This window comes from Oncorhynchus keta, chromosome 26, assembly GCF_023373465.1.
Source record: "Oncorhynchus keta strain PuntledgeMale-10-30-2019 chromosome 26, Oket_V2, whole genome shotgun sequence".
NCBI classification, from domain to species: domain Eukaryota; kingdom Metazoa; phylum Chordata; class Actinopteri; order Salmoniformes; family Salmonidae; genus Oncorhynchus; species Oncorhynchus keta.
Window position 1 is genome coordinate 11,428,192 of NC_068446.1, and position 15,521 is coordinate 11,443,712.

General features: G+C 43.1%; 1 pseudogene; it reads left to right on the plus strand.

Annotated features, from left to right (window-relative positions):
• Positions 1-9,491: 9,491 nt before the first annotated feature.
• On the plus strand, positions 9,492-10,043 carry LOC127912249 (heat shock 70 kDa protein-like; annotated as a pseudogene).
• The last annotated feature ends 5,478 nt before the right edge of the window (positions 10,044-15,521 follow it).

The following is a 15,521-nucleotide window of genomic DNA, read 5'->3' on the forward strand; positions in this document are numbered from 1 at the left end:
GGGCCACCAGGGGGCGCCACTACATTTAGCCAGCTCGCTGTTCCAGCTCTAGAGAGAAATAGTAATGGCATATTTTTGTAGGCACTAACTCTGCCATGGTTCATTCGACAGCCTATTGTGTAATAAATGGCATTTCTTTATTGTTATTGCCAAAAATGACTTATTTGGTAAGTACAGGCTTAGGAAATGTTATACGTTTTGTTCTATGAGTTCATCTTCATCAGGTAACGTCACATTTTGTGATTTAAAAAAAAAGGATTTATACACATAATGGCTTCATAATTGATAAAGGTCATGTTAAATGACCTTCTCATAGAAGAAACGTATACGATCTCCTAAGCCCGTCTTAACCTGACCTTATTTTTGGTAATTTTGTCATATTTCTACCATTATTACATTTACATTTGAGTAATTTAGCAGACACTCTGGTAATAATTTGACTAAATACATATACTGGGATGTCTTTTAGCATTTTCCTCACAGTAACACACACTTTCAGCTAACGTAGGCTAATGTGATTAGCATGAGGTTATAAGTAGTAACAAGGCAATTTCCCAGGACATAGACATATCTGATATGGGCAGAAAGCTTAAATTCTTGTTAATCTAACTGCACTGTCCAATTTACAGTAGCTATTTTAGTAAGATAATACCATACTATTGTTTGAGGAGAGTGCACACTTATGAACTAGAAAATGTATTAATAAACTAATTAGGCACATTTGGGCAGTCTTGATACAACATTTTGAAGAGAAATACAATGGTTCATTGAATCAGTCTAAAACGTTGCACATAACCTGCTGCCATCTAGTTGCCAAAACCTATATTGTACCTAGATTCCTAAGTGATATAGTTTATTTATTTAATTTTTACAGGGACAGTACACATTAATCAACGTTTCAGTAAAAGTGCCGGTTTTATAGCCAGCCGGCTCATTTTCAACCGCAGTCCCTGGGCAGGTTATTATTATTATTATTAATGGCCTTAGTCTTGCATTTCAAAGATGATTGGGGGGGAAAACATCTTTGTGTTATCTTTTACCAGATCTAATGTATTATATTCTCCTACATTAATTTCACATTTCCACAAACTTCAAAGTGTTTCCTTTCAAATGGTATCAAGATGCATATCCTTGCTTCAGGTCCTGAGCTACAAACAGGTCAATTAAAAACCTCTTGACAATCGGACCCTTTAAAAATAAAAATCCCTTAAAATGACACCCAAATCTATGCCCTGAAATAGATTCAGTTTCTCCACATTGAAATTAATGGCCATCTTGAAAATAGGCTGTTGTGACTGATTTTATATTAAATCTTATGATGACTATGAAACTTTTATAATAATAATAATAATAATAATAATATTAATAATAATAAAACTTTTCCAATGGGTCTCCTTGTTCTGTGTGAAGTTTGGTGTAGTTATCATTTATGGTACTATGTGATAATAAAGCACATCCCACTGCTGCCCATTCTGTCTCATCAATATACCTCAAAATACATACAGAATACATACAGGTATCAAAATACATACAGGTATGACCTTTGACCCCCAACCAAGGTGGACCCATGGAGATGTCATTAACATACCAAAACATAAATCCCTTCCATCATTTATTAATTATTTTATAGTAACAATTATGATCCTCCAGCCTTCGTCTTGAATAGTGATTTCCTACTCATTCTAATGACACTATATATCCACTAGATGGATGTGTTTTGACTAAAGTACCTACTTGTCCAAAACCCCATCTGTTTGATTATTAGATTAATGTATTAATAGTCACTACCCTTTCCAAGCCACAAAGTCTGGAGGAAAGGACCTGGCTGCAGTGGAGGAAGGACCTGAGTCATTCATTCCAAAGGCTATTTATTCTGGAACAGAATACTAAATCAAATGAAGCTTTATTTATATAGCACATTTCAGACATGAATGCAACACAATGCAATTCACAAGGAAAAAACTATGAATATAAAAACAAATATTAAATATTTACACAATAAACAAAAGAATAACAATTTTAAACTAAAACACTAAAAAAGCATCCTAAGGAAAAGCAAAGCTAAAAAAAACATGTGTTTTAAGATCCCTTTTAAATATGTCCACTGTTTCGGGCCCCCTCGGGTTCTCTGGCAGGCTATTCCAGAGGCTGGGGACATATTAACTAAAGGCTGCTTCTCCATGCCTCTTGGTCCTAGTCTTCGGGACAGATAAAAGGCCAGTGCCAGAGGACCTGAGGGATCTACTGGGTACATGCAGTTGAAGTCGGAAGTTTACATACACTTCAGCCAAATACATTTAAACTTAGTTTTTCACAATTCCTGACATTTAATCCTCAGAAAAATTCAGTTTTAGGTCAGTTCGGATCAGCACTTTATCTTAAGAATGGGAAATGTAAGAATAATAGTAGAGAGAATGATTTAGTTCAACTTTCATTTATTTCATCACATTCCCAGTGGGTCAGAAGTTTACATACACTCAATTAGTATTTGGTAACATTGCCTTTAAATTGTTTAACTTGGGTCAAACGTTTCAGGTAGCCTTCCACAAGCTTCCCACAATGAATTGGGTGAATTTTGGCCCATTCCTCCTGGCAGAACAGGTGTAACTGAGTCGGGTTGGTAGGCCTCCTTGCTCGCACACGCTTTTTCAGATCTGTACACATTGGGTTGAGGTCAGGGCTTTGTGATGGCCACTCCAATACCTTGACTTTGTTGTCCTTAAGCCATTTTGACACAACTTTGGAAGTATGCTTGGGGTCATTGTTCATTTGGAAGACCAATTTGCCACCAAGCTTTAACTGAAGACTGATGTCTTGAGATGTTGCTTCAATATATCCACATAATTTTCGTTCCTCATGAGTGCCATCTATTTTGTGAAGTGCACCAGTCCCTCCTGCAGCAAATCAACCACACAACATGATGCTGCAACCCCCGTGCTTTGGACGGTTGGGATGGTGTTCTTCGGCATGCAAGCCTCGCCCTTTTCGTCCAAACATAACGATGGTCATTATGGCCAGTTTTATTTTTGTTTCATCAGACCAGAGGACATTTCTCCAAAAACTAGGATCTTTGTCCCCATGTGCAGTTGCAAACCGTAGTCAGGCTTTTTTATGGCATTCTTCCTTGCTGAGTGGCCTTTCAGGTTATGTAGATATAGGACTCGTTTTACTGTGGATATAGATACTTTTGTACCTGTTTCCTCTAGCATCTTCACAAGGTCCTTTGCTGTTGTTCTGGGATTGATTTGCACTTTTTGCACCAAAGCACGTTCATCTCTAGGAGATAGAACGCGTCTCCTCCTGAGCGGTATGACGGCTGCGTGGTCCCATGGTGTTTATACTTGTGTACTATTGTTTGTACAGATGAACGTGGTACGTTCAGGTGTTTGGAAATTGCTCCCATGGATGAACCAGACTTGTGGAGGTCTACAATTTTTTTTATGAGGTCTTGGCTGATTCTTTAGATTTTTTCCCATGATGTCAAGCAAAGAGGCACTGCGTTTGAGAGGTAGGCCTTGTAATACATCCACCGGTACACCTCCAATTGACTCAAATTATGTCAATCAGCCTACCAGAAGCTTCTAAAGCCATTACATAATTTTCTGGAATTTTCCGAGCTGTTTAAAGGCACAGTCAACTTAGTGTATGTAAACTTCTGACCCACTGGAATTGTGATACAGTGAATTATAATTGAAATAATCTGTCTGTAAACAATTGTTGGAACAATTACTTGTGTCGTCCTAACCGACTTGAAAAACTATAGTTTGTTAACAAGAATTTGTGGAGTGGTCGGCAAACAAGTTTTAATGACTCCAACCTAAGTGTGTGTAAACTTCCGACTTCAACTGTACTTGCAGCGTTAGAAACGTGTTGTCGGAATGCAGCTGTATTGACCCTCTGGGCACAATAAACTTGGTTAAGCTTTCATAAATGTCAGTTGAGTTTTTTACTCTGAGAATTAGAACCTAACAGTATTCTGTTCCCACTTGTGGTATCTCTCTTCGGTTACGCATGCACGGAATAGCAAAACAGCATAGCGGTCCGGACGGCCCCCGCTGCGCTTGGTGAGCAGTTTTTCATATTCTGGTGTCTGATGAGGAATTGAAATGTCAGGGGGTATACATTTCAGCGCTTCGAGTAAAGAGCGCCCTGCTGCTGGGCGTGTGCATACTCCTCACCCTTCCTCTTTTGGCACCATGCAATGGACCGGGGTACAGCTGAGCAGTGGGAAGGTGGTGGGGAAAGAGTGGGGTCCAGGGACTGGCTTGTGTGGCCTGGCCTGTGGCAGCAGCGGGGCCTCGATCCAGCAGCAGAGACGCAGAATCAGAATACCTATAAGAATTCTACTTTAATCTATTCATATACCTTCTCAATGATGGCAAAAAAAACTCTTCAAGTTACTTTCTTGGGATTCCATTTCGTTTTTTCAGACCTGCTGCCATTTCATTGGTTCATTTTCCCTTATGTGAATCTTCTGAGGCTTTATGAGAGTACTCTTTAACTTACAACAATCACCATAAACCTGGCACTGGAAAGATTTCTCATAATGAGTCTCCATGTGCAGGTTCAGATTATATTTGCAAAATTTCCATTTAATCAAATGTGTGTCAAAGTTAGTTTCAAGATGATCTATTACACTTTCTTTAAAAAACATTTTTAAACTTAAAGTGTTCTACACACACACACCACAGACAGGTTTTCTCTCACTAGTATGCACTCTAATCATAACAGAAAATGTGGTGTGAAAGGAATCCCCACAACTTGCACCAATGAAGACCAGCAGTGCCAATTTGACTGACCCGTGCACTCTTTGATTCCAGTGGCATTGAACCTGATGGAAGCTCTCCACTCGCCACACGATCTACACTGAGGATCACACTGTTTCCACGCTGAACACTAGAATAGTGATTAAATGCAGAGAGGGGCTGAGGTTCACTGGTTGGTTCTAGGGACATGGAACCCTCTCCATCAGGTTCTGTTTTGATCTGTTCTGTTGAAGTGCATGGTAGAAAGGCTCCCTGTCCATATTCCTCACTTTCAGTTTGGTAAATATGTGAAGGCTCAGTTGAGTCCTGATTCTGACAAAAGCAATAGTGAATATAACATTAGGGTCTTTGGATCTAGAGCATGAAGCTGCTCTCTACCCATAACTGGTCCTGAGCGCCTGTTCATAAATCTGTGTGGGCTTTGGGTCCTCCTGCCCCAGACTAGGTCTCCACTCATGCTCACAGTGCTGCTGCTCTGGTGGGAACCTTTTCAGAGACAGAGAGAGTGAGCTGCTGTAGGTGTCACGCCCTGGTCGAAGTATTTTGTGTTTATCTTCATTTATTTGGTCAGGCCAGGGTGTGACATGGGTTTTTGTATGTGGTGTGTATGTAGCGGGATTGTAGCTTAGTGGGGTGTTCTAGGTAAGTCTATGGCTGTCTGAAGTGGTTCTCAATCAGAGGCAGGTGTTTATCGTTGTCTCTGATTGGGAACCATATTTAGGCAGCCATATTCTTTGGTTGTGTTGTGGGTGATTGTCCTTAGTGTCTTGATGTCCTGATTCTGTGTTAGTTTGCACCAGTTTAGGCTGTTCCGGTTTTCATTACGTTTATTGTTTTGTTGAGTTTGTGTTTTGATTCGTGTTACGTTGTTTTATTAAACATGGATCGCAATCTACACGCTGCAGTTTGGTCCGACTCTCCTTCACCACATGAAAACCGTTACAGTAGGTTCTGGAGGAAGGATGAAACAGATGACTAAGTGAATTCAGCTGACAACAATAATAAACCAAGACAACATAATTGCGATTTACTTCAAGGGTGTATATGAAACAAGGGGTCATGGAGAAAGAAACCTTTCACCAGGAACCACAGTATTGTTTTTCTGTCTTGATTAAAATGATATCCCTAAAAATGAATCAATATGAATTTTGAAACAAAGGTTTGCAAAGTACTCTTGAATGTTCGGGGACGTTTGGCGTTCTGAAACAATGGACTTTGATGTCACTAGAGGAACCAGTCAATCAACCGCAGCATATTAACCAGAAAATGTATAATAATCACAGTAGAAAAACTCATCATGAACTCATTTAGGCCTGCTAGAATATGACAGGCAGCCACCTCTTGATTGTGTTTGTGTCTTTGCTATGGATTAAGTGATATGACATGCTATTTTATCAAATCTTTTCTCTGTAATTAATATTACCTGATTAAACTAATCATGTAAATGTAATTAACTAGGAAGTTGAGGCACCACAGAAGAATGTTTATAGAGCTGCTGTCTTCCGAACAGTCTCTTAAAGAACTGGTAATCTTTCATATCAATAGCAGTCAATTATTAATCGTCACCTTATTCAGTCTCATTAGAACGTTGTAAAATTCTGGATTATTTTCACAAACCCTGGCTATCAAGTTGAATCAGCAATACAACATTTGGTTTAATTATTTATTTACTAAATCCCTAAATAATCACACAGAATTACATATACACAGGATCATACATTGATTACTAATTATGTCTTACAAGAAAACGTCCCTAGCGGACGGAAACTATATGACAGCTGGTTACACAAAGAAAGGGGGCTGGGTTTGAATGAAAGCGCGGGAGACTGAGGAACAAAAGGATTGGGTCTCTATCGGACCTTTATGAAGCTATGCTATCATAAAATACAGAATCTTATGCATTCTAAATAACCGCCCATTTGGAAAAGGAAAATGCCAGCAATATTTACTCTGAGCTGCGCTTCAATAGATTGGTCATAGATGGAACGCTGGGTTGCCCAGCAGAGATCTCCCTTGTCCTTTGAAGAATATGTATTTTGGTAGAATGGATACGTTGTAGTACCCTGTCTTCCTGAAGAGATTGTCCGTCCTTTCCTAGCCCACGTTTACAGCTGCTGCTGCTGCTGCTAACTCGGCGTCTACGATGTATCACTTCTTTAGTGAATAAGAGTTCAAAGTTCATACCAAGTTGCAATAAGCTCATGCTATATTCTGGCTGGTATAGTTGAAATTCATCCTTCCAGCACGTCGATCATCACCAGACGTTGAAATTCACCCTTCTAAAACATATGGACATCAGTCCTCACATGGCAACACAATGTTAATTTTGTTAGGTTGTAGGTGTTCAACAATTCGCAACCAGAGCTCACGCTGAGATTGGCTTAGTTCTGTAGTTGATATTAGCCCTTTTAAACATATGGACAGCAGTCCTCACATCATCGGGAACACAAGGTTGACTTTCGTCAATTGGCTTTTGTAGTGGTGGAGAGAAGGGCATGTTTCATAGTTCACAACCAATGCCTGTTCACTTGGGCGGGGCCACTGAGTGAGCATAGTTCACTTATGAAAACAATTATCTCATTTTGAAGCTAAAATTACACTTCATCTTTTCACAAATAGTTTAATATTTAAACATTTAAATTGCACAACAATTCCATGTGAATCTGATAACTAGAATGTGTAGACTTTCCAAGAAACAGTTTATGTCGTCCTATCATCAGTAATAATGTATCAGACGACAACTGTACCAACGGATACTTTCAACTGGTTGGATTACTGAAATATGATTCCATTCCCAACCCTTTGATGTTACCAGACTCTCTCTATGTTAACAACGGGCTTTCCAAGAGTCAAATCTGTAGAGTAGAGAGAGAAAGGGGGGAAAGGTATTTATGGGGGTCATAAACTTAGGTGAAATTAGATTGCTATTGGTTATGAATAGGCTACTGGGTGGACGGGTGGTTGGTAGTTGAGTTATTTTCTAACCGTTGTTTGCCCTGCTAAAAATGTTCATATACACACACTTTAATCAATTAACGTTACTAACCTGCTCTATGCAACTTTATATCTGGTTTAGAATGATATCAAGCAGCCTCCGTAGCTTCTCGTTCTCTTCCTTTGAACGATAGATTTCTTCCTGGTACTCTGCCACCGTTTTTTTAACAGCCCCAAATATCTCATCAGCAGCTGCTGTTAATCGTTCATTGAAAAGCACTCGCAGCAATGATATTTTAGCTATTTTCGCATTATGAAAGTCGTCGTTCTGTCCTGTCCGATCAAAATTCCACACGTACTCTCTTGTTACGGAACAGCACAAAACAATGAAGCGCGCTCGGTGCTCGTTTATCCACTGAGCGGTGTGACAAAAGTTTCATTACCGCCACCTGCAGTAGAGTCTGTGCAATGGGTTATCTGATTCAATCCTGGTGTCCATAAAGCGACTTGTTGCAAATATTTGAAATGAGTTGATCTATGAGTAATAATAATAATTGCCTTTAGATGTTATTCAACGTTGGATACTTAAGCAATAAGGCCCGAGATTGTCCATATAGAAGGCTATTGGCTGTTCTTAAGCACGACTCAACACAGAGAGCCTGGATACAGCCCTAACCGTGGTATATTGGCAATCTACCACAAACCCCTGAGGTGCGTTATTGCTATTATAAACTGGTTACCAATGTAATTAGCTATATGGCCTGATAGACCATGGCTTTCAGCCAATCAGCATTCAGGGCTCGAACCACCCAGTTTATAATAATAAATTATTGATTTGTCCAAGTTCATGGCACAAATATTCTTCCACAAGTAGTTCTGGACAGGTCTCCGTGCTTCTGTAACCGAAAGACCCCACACAGGAAGCTGTGCACTTATTGGTCAGTATAGTAGAGCCCTGCTTTGCATGAATTTTAAGTAGGACCCTACCCATGCCCACAACGTTCAAGCCTTACCCTATCCAGGCCCGATTGCTTCTGCCAAATTTAAGGCCCGGCTTAGAGATCCTTATTTATTCTCTATGTTTGGTTAGGTCAGGGTATGACTCGGGTGGGAAAATCTATGTTTTCTATTTCTTTGTTGTTTTGCCGAGTGTGGTTCCCAATCATAGGCAGCTAGCTGTCTATCCTTGTCTCTGATTGGGGATCATATATAAATTGTGATTTTCCGTTTGGGTTTAGTGGGGTGTTATTTTCTGTTTAGTGTCTGTGCCTGACGGAACAGTTCGCTTTCGGATTTGTTATTTTTTGTTTGAGTCTTTCTTGTAACTAAATATCATGAACACTGTCTGTGAGTATCCATGGCAGCGTGGGCTCTGCTTGGGCTGCTCTGCTCAATAACGAGATGAGAGAGTAGTTAGCTGAGCTACTTTTTGTCACTCTAAACTCCGACAAAACTCAAGGAACATTACTATTTTCAGTGAAATAATTTCTCCTGTTTTTTTTTATTTGAAGAGATTGAAGCACTTATGACACCATGTTATGATCTTAGTCATATGACTGCACTGCGCTGTACGGGGTCAGGTAGCAGAGCTCTACAGTGTAGTCAGAGTTGATAAATGTCGAGAAATCAAAAAGGATCTAAATTGGCGAAGTTCGTTCAGTTTCAAACATTGACTCAATGAGAACACTAAAGCGAGAAGGCAAGTAAAGAGCGATCTTAGGCTACTGCCCTATACCTTTCAACGAGACCTCTACGTTCACAAACTGTAAGTAACTTTCACTATTTTCATAAATGGCTGTAACAATTGGACTATAGGCTTTATAGAAATATAATATTATGCAATGTTGATTGTGTAGACAAAGCCTTAGCTAAAACATTATAGTTTGTTAGAATATTTGGTTTGAGCTATCTGGAATCCCCCCTGCCCCATGAGGAATCCCTCAGCTTGAGGTGACCTTTGACATTGACACCAACGGCATTCTGAACATATCAGTGGTGGACACGAGCAAGGGCAAAGGGAACAAAATCACCATCACCAACGACAAGGGGCGGCTCAGCAAAAAGGACATTGAGAGGATGTTGCAGGATGCCAACAAATACAAAGCTGATGACAATGCACAGGGGGAGAAAATTGCAGCCAAGAGCTCCCTGGAGTCGTACACCTTCAATATGAAGAGCAGCTTTGAGAGGAGCACGAGCTTCATTCATCATTACCAAGCTGTACCAGCAAGGAGGGATGACCACCGACACGGTCTAGCTCTGGTGCCAGCTCCCAAGGCTCAACCATTGAAGAGGTTGACTAAAGCGAAGGACTTGTATAATGGCCTTTTCAAAATGCATTAGTACAGTATCACTGAATACGTTTTGCTATTCAGGAAATACTAATTTCTACTGCTTGACATTATAATGCCCTTTTATGGCTCAGAGCTATTAGGGAAGTGTTTATGTATTGGTTGAACTGTAAAGAGACAGTAGATGTTGATGTTAATGTCATTTCATACCATATTGCATTGCTGGACATTGAAAATAAAATGCATTGAAATAAGTGTATAGGTCTGTTGGCTGTTTCCTTCTCATCGTAGCAGATTCAGTATTCACATTTTCTTTCCTTAATGCATTTGAGCCAGTCAGTTGTGTTGTGACAAGGTAGGGTTGGTATACAGAAGATATCCCTATTTGGTTAAAGACCAAGTCCATATTATAGCAAGAACAGCTCAAGTAAGCAAAGATTTTTTATCGCCCTCCAGGTCCCCTCGGAGAGTTCATCAATGAGCTTGATGCCTTGATAAGCTCCTTTCCTGAGGACGGCTCACCTCTCACAGTTCTGGGCGACTTGAACCTCCCCACGTCTACCTTTGACTCATTCCTCTCTGCCTCCTTCTTTCCACTCCTCTCCTCTTTTGATCTCACCCTCTCACCTTCCCCCCCTACTCACAAGGCAGGCAATACGCTCGACCTCATCTTTACTAGATGCTGTTCTTCCACTAACCTCATTGCAACTCCCCTCCAAGTCTCCGACCACTACCTTGTATCCTTTTCCCTCTCGCTCTCATCCAACACTTCCCACACTGCCTCTACTCGGATGGTATCGCGCCGTCCCAACCTTCGCTCTCTCTCCCCCGCTACTCTCTCCTCTTCCATCCTATCATCTCTTCCCTCTGCTCAAACCTTCTCCAACCTATCTCCTGATTCTGCCTCCTCAACCCTCCTCTCCTCCCTTTCTGCATCCTTTGACTCTCTATGTCCCCTATCCTCCAGGCCGGCTCGGTCCTCCCCTCCCGCTCCGTGGCTCGACGACTCATTGCGAGCTCACAGAACAGGGCTCCGGGCAGCCGAGGCGGAAATGGAGGAAAACTCGCCTCCCTGCGGACCTGGCATCCTTTCACTCCCTCCTCTCTACATTTTCCTCCTCTGTCTCTGCTGCTAAAGCCACTTTCTACCACTCTAAATTCCAAGCATCTGCCTCTAACCCTAGGACGCTCTTTGCCACCTTCTCCTCCCTCCTGAATCCTCCTCCCCCCCCCTCTCTGCAGATGACTTCGTCAACCATTTTGAAAAGAAGGTCGACAACATCCGATCCTCGTTTGCTAAGTCAAACGACACCGCTGGTTCTGCTCACACTGCCCTACCCTGTGCTCTGACCTCTTTCTCCCTCTCTCTCCAGATGAAATCTCGCGTCTTGTGACGGCCGGCCGCCCAACAACCTGCCCACTTGACCTATCCCCTCCTCTCTTCTCCAGACCATTTCCGGAGACCTTCTCCCTTACCTCACCTCGCTCATCAACTCATCCCTGACCGCTGGCTACGTCCCTTCCGTCTTCAAGAGAGCGAGAGTTGCACCCCTTCTGAAAAAACCTACACTCGATCCCTCCGATGTCAACAACTACAGACCAGTATCCCTTCTTTCTTTTCTCTCCAAAACTCTTGAACGTGCCGTCCTTGGCCAGCTCTCCCGCTATCTCTCTCAGAATGACCTTCTTGATCCAAATCAGTCAGGTTTCAAGACTAGTCATTCAACTGAGACTGCTCTTCTCTGTATCACGGAGGCGCTCCCGCACTGCTAAAGCTAACTCTCTCTCCTCTGCTCTCATCCTTCTAGACCTATCGGCTGCCTTCGATACTGTGAACCATCAGATCCTCCTCTCCACCCTCTCCGAGTTGGGCATCTCCGGCGCGGCCCACGCTTGGATTGCGTCCTACCTGACAGGTCGCTCCTACCAGGTGGCGTGGCGAGAATCTGTCTCCTCACCACGCGCTCTCACCACTGGTGTCCCCCAGGGCTCTGTTCTAGGCCCTCTCCTATTCTCGCTATACACCAAGTCACTTGGCTCTGTCATAACCTCACATGGTCTCTCCTATCATTGCTATGCAGACGACACACAATTAATCTTCTCCTTTCCCCTTCTGATGAGCAGGTGGCGAATCGCATCTCTGCATGTCTGGCAGACATATCAGTGTGGATGACGGATCACCAACTCAAGCTGATCATCTCCCGTCTGGATTACTGCAGCTCGCTGTTGGCTGAACCCTGCCTGTGCCATTAAACCCTACAACTCATCCCAGAACGCCGCAGCCCGTCTGGTGTTCAGCCTTCCCAAGTTCTCTCCGTCACCCCGCTCCTCCGCTCTCTCCACTGGCTTCCAGTTGAAGCTTGCATCCGCTACAAGACCATGGTGCTTGCCTACGGAGCTGTGGGGGAGACGGCACCTCAGTACCTCCAGGCTCTGATCAGGCCCTACACCCAAACAAGGGCACTCGTTCATCCACCTCTGGCCTGCTCGCTCCCTACCACTGAGGAAGTACAGTTCCCGCTCAGCCCAGTCAAAACTGTTCGCTGCTCTGGCCCCCAATGGTGGAACAAACTCCCCTCCGATGCCAGGACAGCGAGTCAGTCTACCACCTTCCAGGAGACACCCCTGAAACCCCCCCACCTCTTTAAGGAATACCTAGGATAGGATAAGTAATCCTTCTCACCCCCCTTAAAGATTTAGATGCACTATTGTAAGTGGCTGTTCCTGGATGTCGCTAAGGTGAATGCACCAATTTGTAAGTCGCTCTGGATAAGAGCGTCTGCTAAATGACAAATGTAAATGTAAATGGTCTCTCTCTCTCTCTCTCTCTCGGTCTCTCTTTTCTGTCTCTCTCTCTCTCTCATTATCTTTTTCTTTCTCTCTCCCTTTCTCTATCCTTTTCTCTCAATCTCTCTCTATTATCTCTCTTTTCTTTCTCTCTCTTTTTCTCTCTCCTCTCTCTCTCTCTTAAAGGATACAGTGTGTCTCTTGGAGTGAGTTCTACAGTGTTTACTGGATAGTGAGTTATGGTCGGAGAGGGAGACATTGGTGAAAGATAAAATGGTGCAGCAGCTCTCAATCAGTGATGGACTAGCCTTTTGTGCGCACACACACACACACACACACACACACACACACACACACACACACACACACACACACACACACACACACACACACACACACACACACACACACACACACACACACACACACACACACACACACACACACACACACACACTCCAATAAATGCATGTTAGGTATTTCATATATTCAAAAGGAAAGCAAATTCACTACATGTTGTCTGTCTGTGTGTGTTTGTGTGTGTTTGTCAGTGGAAACTGCTAATGAGATAATAATCAGAGGGGGGCAACACCTCAAAGTGGCGCTGAGCATCATGGGCTGTGGTGACCCGTTGCGCCTCAAAGAAACTCTTCCTCTCTTCCTGTCCTTCTCTCTCTCTCTTTCTCCTCTTCTCTCTTTATGCTAAGCCCAGGTAAGAGTAGTGTGATGGACTGGATTCAAGCCTGGGTCTCCTGCACACAGTGGCGGACTAAGCCTTAGGCAGAAGAGGCTCAGCCTCAGGCCTCACATCATCAACAGGCCTTGTGAGCTGGACATCATTTTACATATACAGTACCAGTCAAAAGTATGGACACACCTACTCATTCAAGGGTTTTTCTTTATTTTTTACTATTTTCTACATTGTAGAATAATAGTGAAGACATCAAAACTATGAAATACACATGGAATCATGTAGTTAGCAAAAAGTAGCCAATAGCCACCCTTTGCCTTGATGACAGCTTTGCACACTCTTTGTTTATCATCAGCTAGGTTAAATGTTGAGATCTGCCTGATACCATCCCTTTTGACTGGTACTGTATATATACATACACACAGAGTAGGCCAAACATTAAGAACACCAGCTCTTTCTATGACAGACTGACCAGGTGAATCCAGGTGAAAGCTATGATCCCTTATATGTGTCACTTGTTAAATCCACTTCAATCAGTGTAGATGAAGGGGAGGACACAGGTTGAAGAACGATTTTTAAGTCTTGAGACCATTGAGACTTGTAATGTGTATGTGTGCCATTCAGAGGGTGAGTGGGTAATATTTAAGTGTCTTTGAACGGGGTATGATAGTAGGTACCAGGGTCCAGGACGCTTTGTGTCAAGAACTGCAACGCTGCTGGGTTTTTCACGCTCGACAGTTTACGTGTGTATCAAGAACGGTCCACCACCCAAAGAACATCCAGCCAACTTGACAGAACTGTGAGACGCTTTGGAGTCAACATGGGCCAGCATCCCATCACTTTCAACACCTTGTAGAGTCCATGTTCTGATGAATTGAGGCTGTCCTGAAGGCAAAGGGTGGCAGTAATATAGAGCATCAGCAAATTAACAGTAGCGAGGCTATATACAGTTGGTACAGGTACAGAGTCAATGATGCAACCAGTCAGGATGCTCTCGATGGTGCAGCTGTAGAACATTTTGAGGATCTGAGGACCCATGCCAAATCTTTTTAGTCTCTTGAGGGGGAATAGGCTTTGTCGTGCCTTTTTCACGACTGTCTTGGTGTGTTTGGACCATTCTAGTTTGTTGGTGATGTGGACACCAGGGAACTTGAAGCTCTCAACCTGCTCCACTACAGCCCAGTTGATGAGGATGGGGGCTTGCTTGGTCCCCCTTTTCCTGTAATCCACAATCATCTCCTTTATCTTGACCACGTTGAGGCAGAGGTTGTTATCCTGGCACCACACGGCCAGGTCTCTGACCTCCTCCCTAACGGCAGTTTCATCGTTGTCGGTGATCAGGCTTACCACTGTTGTGTCATCGGCAAACTTAATGATGGTGTTGGAGTCGTGCCTGGCCATGCAGTCATGAGTGAACAGGGAGTACAGGAGGGGACTGAGCACGCACCCCTGAGGGGCCCCCGTGTTGAGGATCAGCGTGGCAGATGTGTTGTTACCTACCCTTTGCACATTGGGGTAAGGAAGTCCAGTATCCAGTTGCAGAGGGAGGTGTTTAGTCCCAGGGCTCTTAGCGTAGTGATGAGCTTTGAGGGCACTATGGTGTTAAATGCTGAGCTGTAGTTAATGAATAGCATTCTCACATAGGTCTTCCTTTTGTCCAGGTGGGAAAGGGCAGAGTGCAGTGCAATAAAGATTGCATCATCTGTGGATTTGTTGGGGCGGTATGCAAATTGGAGTGGGTCTAGGGTTTCTGGGATAAGGGTGTTAATGTGAGCCATGACCAGCCTTTCAAAGCACTTCATGGCTACAGACGTGAGTGTTACGGGTCGGTCGGTCGTCATTTAGGCAGGTTACCTTGGTGTTCTTGGATACAGGGACTATGGTGGTCTGCTTGAAACATGTTGGTATTACTGACTCAGTCAGGGACAGGTTGAAAATGTCAATGAAGACACTTGCCAGTTGGTCAGGGAATGCTATGAGTACACGTCCTGGTAATCTGTCTGGCCCTGTAGCCTTGTGAATGTTGACCTGTTTAAAGCTCTTACTCACAGC